Genomic DNA, 13,266 nt, shown 5'->3' with positions numbered 1-13,266 from the left:
TACAGAAAGAGTGTTTCAGAACGGCTCAATCAAAACTAAGGTTCAACTCTTTTAGTTGAACAAACAGAACAGAAAGAAGTTTCACACAATTCTTCTGTGTAGTTTTTATTTGTAGACATTCTTTTTCCCAATATAGGCCTCTTAGCGCTCAGAATGTCCAATTGCAGTTTCTACAGAAAGAGTGTTTCAGAACGGCTCAATCAAAAGTAAGGTTCAACTCTGTTAGTTGAATGCACAGAACAGCAAGAAGTTTCACAGAATGCTTCTGTGTAGTTTATATTTGAACATATTCTTTTTTCCACTATTACCCACTTAGCGCTACGAATGTCCAGTTGCATTTTCTACAGACAGAGTGTTTCAAAACTGCTCAATCAAAAGTATGGTTTAACTCTGTTAGCTGAATGCTCAGATCAGAAAGAAGTTTCACAGAATGCTTCTGTGTAGTTTATATTTGAATATATTCCTTTTTCCACTACTACGCTCTTAGCGCTCCCAATGTCCAGTTGCATTTTCTACAGAAAGAGTGTTCAGATCTGCTCAATCAAAAGTATGGTTTAACTCTGTTAGCTGAATGCACAGATCAGAAAGAAGTTTCACCGAATGATTCTGTGTAGTTTATATTTGAAGACATTCCTTTTTCCACTATTACCCTCTTAGCGCTCCGAATCTCCACTTGCATTTTCTACAAAAAGAGTGTTTCATAACTGCTCAATCAAAAATATGTTTTATCTCTGTTAACTGAATTTACAGATCAGAAATAAGTTTCACAGAATGCATCTGTGTATTTTTTATTTGAAGATATTCTTTTTCCCAATGTAGGCCTCTTAGCGCTTAGCATGTCCAATTGCAGTTTCTACAGAAAGAGTGTTTCAGAACGGCTCAATCAAAAGTAAGGTTCAACTCTGTTAGCTGAATGCACAGAACAGTAAGAGTTTTCACAGAATGCTACTGTGTAGTTTATATTTGAATATATTCCTTTTTCCACTATTACCCTCTTAGCGCTCCGAATGTCCACTTGCATTTTCTTCAGAAAGAGTGTTCAGAACTGCGCAATCAAAAGTATGGTTTAACTCTGTTAGCTTAATGAACATATCAGAAATAAGTTTCACACAATGCTTCTGTGTAGTTTTTATTTGAAGATATTATTTTTCCCAATAGAGGCCTCTTAGCGCTCAGAATGTCCAATTGCAGTTTCTACAGAAAGAGTGTTTCAGAAAGGCTCAATCAAAAGTAAGGTTCAACTCTGTTAGTTGAATGCACAGAACAGAAAGAAGTTTCATACAATGCTTCTGTGTAGTTTATATTTGAACATATTCTTTTTTCCACTCTTACCTACTTAGCGCTACGAATGTCCAGTTGCATTTTCTACAGACAGAGTGTTTCAAAACTGCTCAATCAAAAGTATCGTTTAACTCTGTTAGCTGAATGCTCAGATCAGAAAGAAGTTTCACGGAATGCTTCTTTGTAGTTTATATTTGAATATATTCCTTTTTCCACTAGTACTCTCTTAGCGCTCCAAATGTCCAGTTGCATTTTCTACAGAAAGAGTGTTCAGATCTGCTCAATCAAAAGTATGGTTTAACTCTTTTAGCTGAATGCACAGATCAGAAAGAAGTTTCACAGAATGATTCTGTGTAGTTTATATTTGGAGACATTCCTTTTTCCACTATTACCCTCTTAGCGCTCCGAATCTCCACTTGCATTTTCTACAGAAAGAGTGTTTCAGAACGGCTCAATCAAAACTAAGGTTCAACTCTTTTAGTTGAACAAACAGAACAGAAAGAAGTTTCACACAATTCTTCTGTGTAGTTTTTATTTGTAGACATTCTTTTTCCCAATATAGTCCTCCTAGCGCTCAGAATGTCCAATTGCAGTTTCTACAGAAAGAGTGTTTCAGAACGGCTCAATCAAAAGTAAGGTTCAACTCTGTTAGTTGAATGCACAGAACAGAAAGAAGTTTCATACAATGCTTCTGTGTAGTTTATATTTGAACATATTCTTTTTTCCACTGTTACCCACTTAGCGCTACGAATGTCCAGTTGCATTTTCTACAGACAGAGTGTTTCAAAACTGCTCAATCAAAAGTATGGTTTAACTCTGTTAGCTGAATGCTCAGATCAGAAAGAAGTTTCACAGAATGCTTCTGTGTAGTTTATATTTGAATATATTCCTTTTTCCACTACTACGCTCTTAGCGCTCCAAATGTCCAGTTGCATTTTCAACAGAAAGAGTGTTCAGATCTGCTCAATCAAAAGTATGGTTTAACTCTGTTAGCTGAATGCACAGATCAGAAAGAAGTTTCACCGAATGATTCTGTGTAGTTTATATTTGAAGACATTCCTTTTTCCAATATTACCTTCTTAGTGCTCCGAATCTCCACTTGCATTTTCTACAGAAAGAGAGTTTCAGAAAGGCTCAATCAAAAGTAAGGTTCAACTCTGTTACTTGAATGCACAGAACAGCAAGAAGTTTCACAGAATGCTTCTATGTAGTTTATATTTGAATATATTCCTTTTTCCAGTATTACCCTCTTAGTGCTCCGAATGTCCACTTGCATTTTCTACAGAAAGAGTGTTCTGAACGGCACAATCAAAAGTATGGTTTTACTCTGTTATTTGAATGCACATATCAGAAATAAGTTTCACAGAATTCTTCCGTGTAGTATTTTGTTGAAGATATTCCTTTTTCGACTATTATCCTCTTAGCTCTCCGAATGTCCAATTTCAGTTTCTAAACAAAGAGTGTTTCAGAACTGCTCCTTCAAAAGTAGGGCTCAACTCTGTTAGTTGAATGCAGAGAACAGAAAGTAGTTTCACAGAATGCCTCTGTGTAGTTTATATTTGAATATATTCCCTTTTTCAGTATTACCCTCTTAGCGCTCCGAATGTCCACTTACATTTTCTACAGAAAGAGTGTTCAGAACTGCTCAATCCAAAGTATGGTTTAACCCTTTTAGCTGAATGCACAGATCAGAAAGAATTTTCACAGAATGCTTCTGTGTACTTTTTATTTGAAGATATTCCTTTCTCCAATATAGGAGTCTTAGCGCTCAGAATGTCCAATTGCAGTTTCTACAGAAAGAGTGTTTCAGAAAGACTCAATCAAAAGTAAGGTTCAACTCTGTTAGTTGAATGCACAGAACAGAAAGTAGTTTCACAGAACGCTTCTGTGTAGTTTATATTTGAATATATTACTTTTTCCACTACTACCCTCTTGGCGCTCCAAATGTCCAGTTGCATTTTCTACAGAAAGAGTGTTCAGAACTGCTCAATCAAATATATGATTTAACTCTCTTAGCTGAATGCACAGATTAGAAAGAAGTTGCCCAGAATGCTTCTGTGTAGTTTTTATTTGAAGATATATTTTTCCCAATATAGGCCTCTTAGTGCTCAGATTGTCCAATTGCAGTTTCTACAGAAAGAGTGTTTCAGAAGGGCTCTTTCAAAAGTAAGGTTCAACTCTGCTATTTCAATGCACAGAACAGAAAGTAGTTTCACAGAATGCTTCTCTGTAGTTCATATTTGACGGTATTACTTTTTCCACTATTACCCTCTTAGAGCTCGGAATGTCCAATTGCATTTTCTACAGAAAGTGTGTTCAGAACTGCTCCATCAAAAGTATGGTTTAAATCTGTTAGTTGAATGCACAGATCAGAAAGAAGTTTCACAGAATTCTTCTGTGTAGTTTTTATTTGAAGATATTCCTTTTTCCAATATAGGTCTCTTAGCGCTCAGAATGTCCAATTGCAGTTTCTACAGAAAGAGTGTTTCAGAACGGCTCAATCAAAAGTAAGATTCAACCCTGGTAGTTGAATGCACAGAACAGAAAGAAGTTTCACACAATGCTTCTGTGTAGTTTATATTTGAATATATTCCTTTTTCCACTATTACCCTCTTAGCGCTCTGAATGTCCACTTGCATTTTCTACAGAAAGAGTGTTCTGAACTGCGCAATCAAAAGTATGGTTTAACTCCGTTAGCTGAATGCACATATCAGAAATAAGTTTCAAACAATGCTTCTGTGTAGTTTTTATTTGAAGATATTATTTTTCCCAATATAAGCCTCTTAGTGCTCAGAATGTCCAATTGCAGTTTCTACAGAAAGAGTGTTTCAGAATGGCTCAATCAAATGTAAGGTTCAACTCTCTTAGTTGAATGCACAGAACAGAAAGGAGTTTCACAGAATGCTTCTGTGTAGTATTTAGTTGAAGATACTCCTTTTTGGACTATTACCCACTTCGCGCTCCAAATATCCACTGGCAGTTTCTACACAAAGAGTGTTTCAGAACTGCTCCTTCAAATGTAGGGCTCAGCTCTGTTAGTTGAATGCGGAGAACAGAAAGTGGTTTCAGAGAATGCTTCTGTGTAGTTTTTAATTGGAGATATTCCTTTTTCCTCTATTACAATCTTAGCGCTCCGAATGTCCACTTGCATTTGCTACAAAAAGAGTGTTTCATAACTGCTCAATCAAAAATATGGTTTAGCTCTGTTAACTGAATTTACAGATCGGAAATAAGTTTCACAGAATGCATCTGTGTAGTTTTTATTTGAAGATATACTTTTTCCCAATGTAGGCCTCTTAGCGCTTAGAATGTCCAATTGCAGTTTCTACAGAAAGAGTGTTTCAGAACGGCTCAATCAAAAGTAAGGTTCAACTCTTTTAGTTGAATGCACAGAACAGAAAGAAGTTTCACAGAATGCTACTGTGTAGTTTATATGTGAATATATTCCTTTTTCCAATATTACCCTCTTAGCGCTCCGAATGTCCACTTGCATTTTCTACAGAAAGAGTGTTCGGAACTGCGCAATCAAAAGTATGGTTTAACTCTGTTTGCTGAATGCACATATCAGAAATAAGTTTCACACAATGCTTCTGTGTAGTTTTTATTTGATGATATTATTTTTCCCAATGTAGGCCTCTTAGCGCTCAGAATGTCCAATTGCAGTTTCTACAGAAAGAGTGTTTCAGAACGACTCAATCAAAAGTAAGGTTCAACTCTGTTAGTTGAATGCACAGAACAGAAAGAAGTTTCATACAATGCTTCTGTGTAGTTTATATTTGAACATATTCTTTTTTCCACTATGACCCACTTAGCGCTACGAATGTCCAATTGCATTTCCTACAGACAGAGTGTTTCAAAACTGCTCAATCAAAAGTATGGTTTAACTCTGTTAGCTGAATGCTCAGATCAGAAAGAAGTTTCACAGAATGCTTCTGTGTAGTTTATATTTGAATATATTCCTTTTTCCACTACTACGCTCTTAGCGCTCCAAATGTCCAGTTGCATTTTCTACAGAAAGAGTGTTCAGATCTGCTGAATCAAAAGTATGGTTTAACTCTGTTAGCTGAATGCACAGATCAGAAAGAAGTTTCACAGAATGATTGTGTGTAGTTTATATTTGAAGACATTCCTTTTTCCACTATTACCCTCTTAGCGCTCCGAATCTCCACTTGCATTTTCTACAGAAAGAGTGTTTCAGAACGGCTCAATCAAAACTAATGTTCAACTCTTTTAGTTGAATGAACAGAACATAAAGAAGTTTCACAGAATGCTTCTGTGTAGTTTTTATTTGTAGATATTCTTTTTCCCAATATAGGCCTCTTAGCGCTCAGAATGTCCAATTGCAGTTTCTACAGAAAGAGTGTTTCAGAACGGCTCAATCAAAAGTAAGGTTCAACCCTGGTAGTTGAATGCACAGAACAGAAAGAAGTTTCACAGAATGCTTCTGTGTAGTTTATATTTGAATATATTCCTTTTTCCACTATTACCCTCTTAGCGCTCCGAATGTCCACTTGCACTTTCTACAGAAAGAGTGTTCTGAAATGCGCAATCAAAAGTATGGTTTAACTCTGTTAGCTGAATGCATATATCAGACATAGGTTTCAAACAATGCTTCTGTGTAGTTTTTATTTGAAGATATTTTCTTCCCAATATAGGCCTCTTAGCGCTCAGAATGTCCAATTGCAGTTTCTACAGCAAGAGTGTTTCAGAACTGCTCAATCAAATGTAAGGTTCAACTTTCTTAGTTGAATGCACAGAACAGAAAGAAGTTTCACAGAATGCTTCTGTGTAGTATTTAGTTGAAGATACTCCTTTTTGGACTATTACCCACTTAGCGCTCCGAATATCCACTGGCAGTTTCTACACAAAGAGTGTTTCAGAACTGCTCCTTCAAAAGTAAGGCTCAACTCTGTTAGTTGAATGCGGAGAACAGAAAGGGGTTTCAGAGAATGCTTCTGTGTAGTTTTTAATTGGAGATATTCCTTTTTCCTCTATTACAATCTTAGCGCTCCGAATGTCCACTTGCATTTTCTACAAAAAGAGTGTTTCATAACTGCTCAATCAAAAATATGGTTTAGCTCTGTTAACTGAATTTACAGATCAGAAATAAGTTTCACAGAATGCATCTGTGTAGTTTTTATTTGAAGATATTCTTTTTCCCAATATAGGCCTCTTAGCGCTTAGAATGTCCAATTGCAGTTTCTACAGAAAGAGTGTTTCAGAACGGCTCAATCAAAAGTAAGGTTCAACTCTGTTAGCTGAATGCACAGAACAGAAAGAAGTTTCACAGAATGCTACTGTGTAGTTTATATTTGAATATATTCCTTTTTCCACTATTACCCTCTTAGCGCTCCGAATGTCCACTTGCATTTTCTACAGAAAGAGTGTTTGGAACTGCGCAATCAAAAGTATGGTTTAAATCTGTTAGCTGAATGCACATATCAGAAATAAGTTTCACACAATGCTTCTGTGTAGTTTTTATTTGAAGATATTATTTTTCCCAATATAGACCTCTTAGCACTCAGAATGTCCAATTGCAGTTTCTACAGAAAAAGTGTTTCAGAACGGCTCAATCAAAAGTAAGGTTCAACTCTGTTATTTGAATGCACAGAACAGAAAGAAGTTTCATACAATGCTTCTGTGTAGTTTATATTTGAACATATTCTTTTTTCCACTATTACCCACTTAGCGCTACGAATGTCCAGTTGCATTTTCTACAGACAGAGTGTTTCAAAACTGCTCAATCAAAAGTATGGTTTAACTCTGTTAGCTGAATGCTCAGATCAGAAAAAGTTTCACAGAATTCTTCTGTGTAGTTTATATTTGAATATATTCCTTTTTCCACTACTACACTCTTAGCGCTCCAAATGTCCAGTTGCATTTTCTACAGAAAGAGTGTTCAGATCTGCTCAATCAAAAGTATGGTTTAACTCTGTTAGCTGAATGCACAGATCAGAAAGAAGTTTCACAGAATGATTCAGTGTAGTTTATATTTGAAGACATTCCTTTTTCCACTATTACCCTCTTAGCGCTCCAAATCTCCACTTGCATTTTCTACAGAAAGAGTGTTTCAGAACGTCTCAATCAAAACTAAGGTAAAAATCTCTTAGTTGAATGCACAGAACAGAATTTAGTTTCACAGATTGCTTCTGTGTAGTTTGTATTTGAAGATATTCCTTTTTCCACTGTTACCCTGTTAGAGCTCAGAATGTCCACTTGCATTTTCTACAGAAAGTGTGTTCAGAACTGCTCTATCAAAAGTATGTTTTAACTCTTTAGGTGAATGCACAGATCAGAAATAAATTTCAGAGAATTTTTCTGTGTAGTTTATATTTGAAGATATTCCATTTTCCACTATTACCCACTTAGCGCTCTGAATGTCCAGTTGCATTTTCTACAGAAAGAGTGATTCAGAACTGCTCAATCAAAAGTATGGTTTAACTCTGTTAGCTGAATGCACAGATCAGAAAGAAGTTTCACAGAATGCTGCTGTGTAGTGTTTATATGAAGTTATTCTTTTTAGCAATATACGCCTCTTAGCGCACAGAATGTCCAATTGCAGTTTCTACAGAGAGAGTGTTTCAGAAAGGCTCAATCAAAAGTAAGGTTCAACTCTTTTAGTTGAATGAACAGAACAGAAAGAAGTTTCAGAAAATGATTCTGTGTAGTTTATATTTGAAGATATTCCTTTCTCCACTATTACCTTCTAAGCTCTCCGAATGTCCACTTGCATTTTCTACAGAAAGAGTGTTTCCGAACTGCTCAATCAAAAGTATCGTTTAACTCTGTTAGCTGAATGCACAGATCAGTACGAAGTTTCACAGAATGTTTCTGTGTAGTTTTTATTTGAAGATAGTCCTTTCCCAAATATAGGCCTCTTAGCGCTCCGAATATCCAATTTTAGTTTCTACAGAAAAAGTGTTTCAGAACGCCTCAATGAAAAGTAGGATTCAACTCTTTTAGTTGAATTCACAGAACGGAAAGAAGTTTCACAGAATGCTTCTGTGTAGTATTTATTTGAAGGTATTCCTTTTTCCACCAGTAACCTCTTAGCGCTCCAAAAGTCCAGTTGCATTTTCTACAGAAGGAGTGTTCAGAACTGCTCAATCATAAGTGTGGTTTAACCCTGTTAGGTGAATGCACAGATCAGAAAGAAGTTTCACAGAATTCTTCAGTGTAGTTTATATTTGAAGATATTCCATTTTCCACTATTACCCACTTAGCGCTCTGAATCTCCAGTTGCATTTTCTACAGAAAGAGTGTTTCAGAACTGCTCAGTCAAAAGAATGGTTTAACTCTGTTAGCTGAATGCACAGAACAGAAAGAAGTGTCACAGAATGCTGCGGTGTAATGTTTATATGAAGATATTCTTTTTACCAATATAGGCCTCTTAGCGCTCAGAATGTCCAATTGCAGTTTCTACAGAAAGAGTGTTTCAGAAAGGCTCAATCAAAAGTAAGGTTCAACCCTGTTAGTTGAATGCACAGAACAGAAAGTAGTTTCACAGAATGTTTCTGTGTAGTTTATATTTGAATATATTACTTTTTCCACTACTACCCTCTTAGTGCTCCAAATGTCCAGTTGCATTTTCTACAGAAAGAGTGTTCAGAACTGCTCAATCAAATGTATGATTTAACTCTCTTAGCTGAATGCACAGATTAGAAAGAAGTTGCACAGAATGCTTCTGTGTAGTTTTTATTTGAAGATATACTTTTTCCCAATATAGGCCTCTTAGTGCTCAGATTGTCCAATTGCAGTTTCTACAGAAAGAGTGTTTCAGAATGGCTCTTTCAATAGTAAGTTTCAACTCTGCTATTTCAATGCACAGAACAGAAAGTAGTTTCACAGAATGCTTCTCTGTAGTTCATATTTGACGATATTACTTTTTCCACTATTACCCTCTTAGAGCTCGGAATGTCCACTTGCATTTTCTACAGAAAGTGTGTTCAGAACTGCTCCATCAAAAGTATGGTTTAACTCTGTTAGTTGAATGCACAGATCAGAAAGAAGTTTCACAGAATTCTTCTGTGTAGTTTTTATTTGAAGATATTCCTTTTTCCAATATAGGTCTCTTAGCGCTCAGAATGTCCAATTGCAGTATCTACAGAAAGAGAGTTTCAGAACTGCTCAATCAAAAGTAAGGTTCAATACTGTTAGTTGAATGCACGGAACAGAAAGAAGTTTCAGAGAATGCTTCTGTGTAGTTTATATTTGAAGATATTCCTTTTTCCACTATTACCCTCTTAGCGCTCCGAATCACCACTTGCATTTTCTACAGAAAGAGTGTTTCAGAACGGCTCAATCAAAAGTAAGGTTGAACTCGTTTAGTTGAATGCACAGAACAGAAATAAGTTTCACAGAATGCTTCTGTGTAGTATTTAGTTATAGATATTCCTTTTTCGACTATTACCCTCTTAGCGTTCCGAATGTCCACTGGCAGTTTCTACACAAAGAGTGTTTCAGAACAGCTCCTTCAAAGTAAGGCTCAAATCTGTTAGTTGAATGCAGAGAACAGAAAGGAGTTTCAGAGAATGCTTCTGTGTAATTTTAATTTGGGGATATTCCTTTTTCCACTAATACAATTTTAGCGCTCCGAATGTCCACTTTCGTTTTCTACAGAAAGAGTGTCTCATAACTTCTCAATCAAAAGTATGGTTTAACTCTGTTAGCTGAATGCACAGATCAGAAATAAGTTTCACAGAATGCTTCTGAGTAGTTTTTATTTGGAGATATTCTTTTTCCCAATATAGGCCACTTAGCGCTCAGAATGTCCAATTGCCGTTTCTACAAAATGAGTGTTTCAGAAGGCTCAATCAAAAGTAAGGTTCAACTCTGTTAGTTGAATGCACAGAACAGAAAGAAGTTTCACAGAATGCTTCTGTGTAGTTTATATTTGAATGTATTCCTTTTTCCACTATTACCATCTTAGCGCTCCGAATGTCCACTTGCATTTTCTACAGAAAGAGAGTTTCAGAAAGGCTCAATCAAAAGTAAGGTTCAACTCTGTTACTTGAATGCACGGAACAGCAAGAAGTTTCACAGAATGCTTCTGTGTAGGTTATATTTGAATATATTCCTTTTTCCAGTATTACCCTCTTAGTGCTCCGAATGTCCACTTGCATTTTCTACAGAAAGAGTGTTCTGAACGGCTCAATCAAAAGTATGGTTTTACTCTGTTATTTGAATGCACAGATCAGAAAGAATTTTCACAGAATGCTTCTGTGTACTTTTTATTAGAAGATATTCCTTTCTCCAATATAGGAGTCTTAGCGCTCAGAATGTCCAATTGCAGTATCTACAGAAAGAGTGTTTCTGAACTGCTTAATCAAATGTAAGGTTCAACTCTGTTAGTTGAGTGAACGGAACAGAAAGAAGTTTCATAGAATGCTTCTGTGTAGTTTATATTTGAAGATGTTCCTTTTTCCACTATTACCTTCTAAGCGCTCCGAATGTCCACTTGCATTTTCTACAGAATGAGTGTTTCCGAACTGCTCAATCAAAAGTATGGTTTAATTCTGTTAGCTGAATGCACAGATCAGTACGAAGTTTCACGGAATGCTTCTGTGTAGTTTTTATTTGAAGATAGTCCTTTTTCCAATATAGGCCTCTTAGCGCTCCGAATATCCAATTGCAGTTTCTACAGAAAGAGTGTTTCAGAATGGCTCAATCAAAAGTAGGGTTCAACTCATTTAGTTGAATGCACAGAACAGAGAGTAGTTTCACAGAATGCTTCTGTGTAGTATTTATTTGAAGATATTCCTTTTTCCACTATTACCCTCTTAGCGCTCCGAATGTCCACTTGCAGTTTCTACAGAAAGAGTGTTTCAGGACTGCTCCTTCAAAAATAAGGCTCAACCCTGTTAGTTGAAAGCAGAGAACAGAAACAAGTTTCAGAGAATGCCTCTTTGTAGTTTTTATTTGAAGATATTCCTTTTTCCACAATTACCATCTTAGCGCACCGAATGACCACTTGCATTTTCTACAGAAAGAGTGTTTCAGAACTGCTAAATCAAAAGTATCGTTTAACTCTGTTAGCTGAATGCACAGATAAGAAAGAAGTTTCACAGAATGCATCTGTGTAGTTTTTATTTGAAGATATTCCTTTTTCCACAATTACCAACTTAGCACACCGAATGTCCACTTGCATTTTCTACAGAAAGAGTGTTTCAGAACTGCTAAATCAAATGTATCGTTTAATTCAGTTAGCTGAATGCACAGAACAGAAAGAAGTTTCAGAGAATGCATCTCTGTAGTTTTTATTTGAAGATATTATTTTTCTCAATATAGGCCTCTTAGCGTTCAGAAATCCAATTACAGTTTCTACAGAAAGAGTGTTTCAGAACTGCTCAATCAAAATTAAGGTTCAACTCTGTTAGTTGAATGCACAGAACAGAATGTAGTTTCACAGATTGCTTCTGTGTAGTTTATATTTGAAAATATTCCTTTTTCCACTGTTACCCTCTTAGAGCTCAGAATGTCCACTTGCATTTTCGACAGAAAGTGTGTTCAGAACTGCTCTATCAAAAGTATGGTTTAACTCTGTTAGGTGAATGCACAGATCAGAAATAAGTTTCACAGAATTCTTCTGTGTAGTTTATATTTGAAGATATTCCATTTTCCACTATTACCCACTTAGCGCTCTGAATGTCCAGTTGCATTTTCTACAGAAAGAGTGTTTCAGAACTGCTCAATCAAAAGTATGGTTTAACTCTGTTAGCTGAATGCACAGATCAGAAAGAAGTTTCACAGAATGCTGCTGTGTAGTGTTTATATGAAGATATTCTTTTTACCAATATAGGCCTCTTAGCGCTCAGAATGTCCAATTGCAGTTTCTACAGAAAGAGTCTTTCAGAAAGGCTCAATCAAAAGTAAGGTTCAACTATGTTAGTTGAATGCACAGAACAGAAAGAAGTTCCACAGAATGCTTCTGTGTAGTTTATATTGGAATATATTCCTTTTTGCACTACTACCCTCTTAGTGCTCCAAATGTCCAGTTGCATTTTCTACAGAAAGAGTGTTCAGAACTGATCAATCAAATGTATGATTTAACTCTGTTAGCTGAATGCACAGATCAGAAAAAGTTTCACAGAATGCTTCTGTGTAGTTTTTATTTGAAGATATTCTTTTTCCCAATATAGGCCTCTTATCGCTCAGATTGTCCAATTGAATTTTCTACAGAAAGAGTGTTTCAGAATGGCTCTATCATAAGTAAGGTTCAACTCTGTTATTTGAATGCACAGAACAGAAAGTAGTTTCACAGAATGCCTGTCTGTAGTTCTTATTTGACGATATTACTTTTTCCACTATTACACTCTTAGAGCTCCGAATGTCCACTTGCATTTTCTAAAGAAAGAGTGTTCAGAACTGCTCAATCAAAAGTATGGTTTAACTCTGTTAGTTGAATGCACAGATCAGAAAGAAGTTTCACAGAATTCTTCTGTGTAGTTTTTATTTGAACATATTCCTTTTTCCAATATAGGACTCTTAGCGCTCAGAATTTCCAATTGCAGTATCTACAGAAAGAGAGTTTCAGAACTGGTCAATCAAAAGTAAGGTTCAATATTGTTAGTTGAATGCAAGGAACAGAAAGAAGTTTTACAGAATGCTTCTGTGTAGTTTATATTTGAAGATACTCCTTTTTCCACCATTACCCTCTTAGCGCTCCGAATCACCACTTGCCTTTTCTACAGAAAGAGTGTTTCAGAACGGCTCAATCAAAAGTAAGGTTCAACTCTTTTAGTTGAATGCACAGAACAGAAAGAAGTTTCACAGAATGCTTCTGTTTAGTATTTAGTTGAAGATATTCCTTTTTCGACTATTACCCTCTTAGCGTTCCGCATATCCACTGGCAGTTTCTACACAAAGAGTGTTTCAGAACAGCACCTTCAAAAGTAAGGCTCAACTCTGTTAGTTTAATGCAGAGAACAGAAAGGAGTTTCAGAGAATGCTTCTGTGTAGTTTTTATTTGGGGATGTTCCTTTTTCC

Source organism: Symphalangus syndactylus, chromosome 3 (assembly GCF_028878055.3).
Source record: "Symphalangus syndactylus isolate Jambi chromosome 3, NHGRI_mSymSyn1-v2.1_pri, whole genome shotgun sequence".
NCBI classification, from domain to species: Eukaryota; Metazoa; Chordata; class Mammalia; order Primates; family Hylobatidae; genus Symphalangus; species Symphalangus syndactylus.
The sequence above is the reverse complement of the archived record's forward strand: the minus strand, read 5'-3'. Positions refer to the sequence as shown.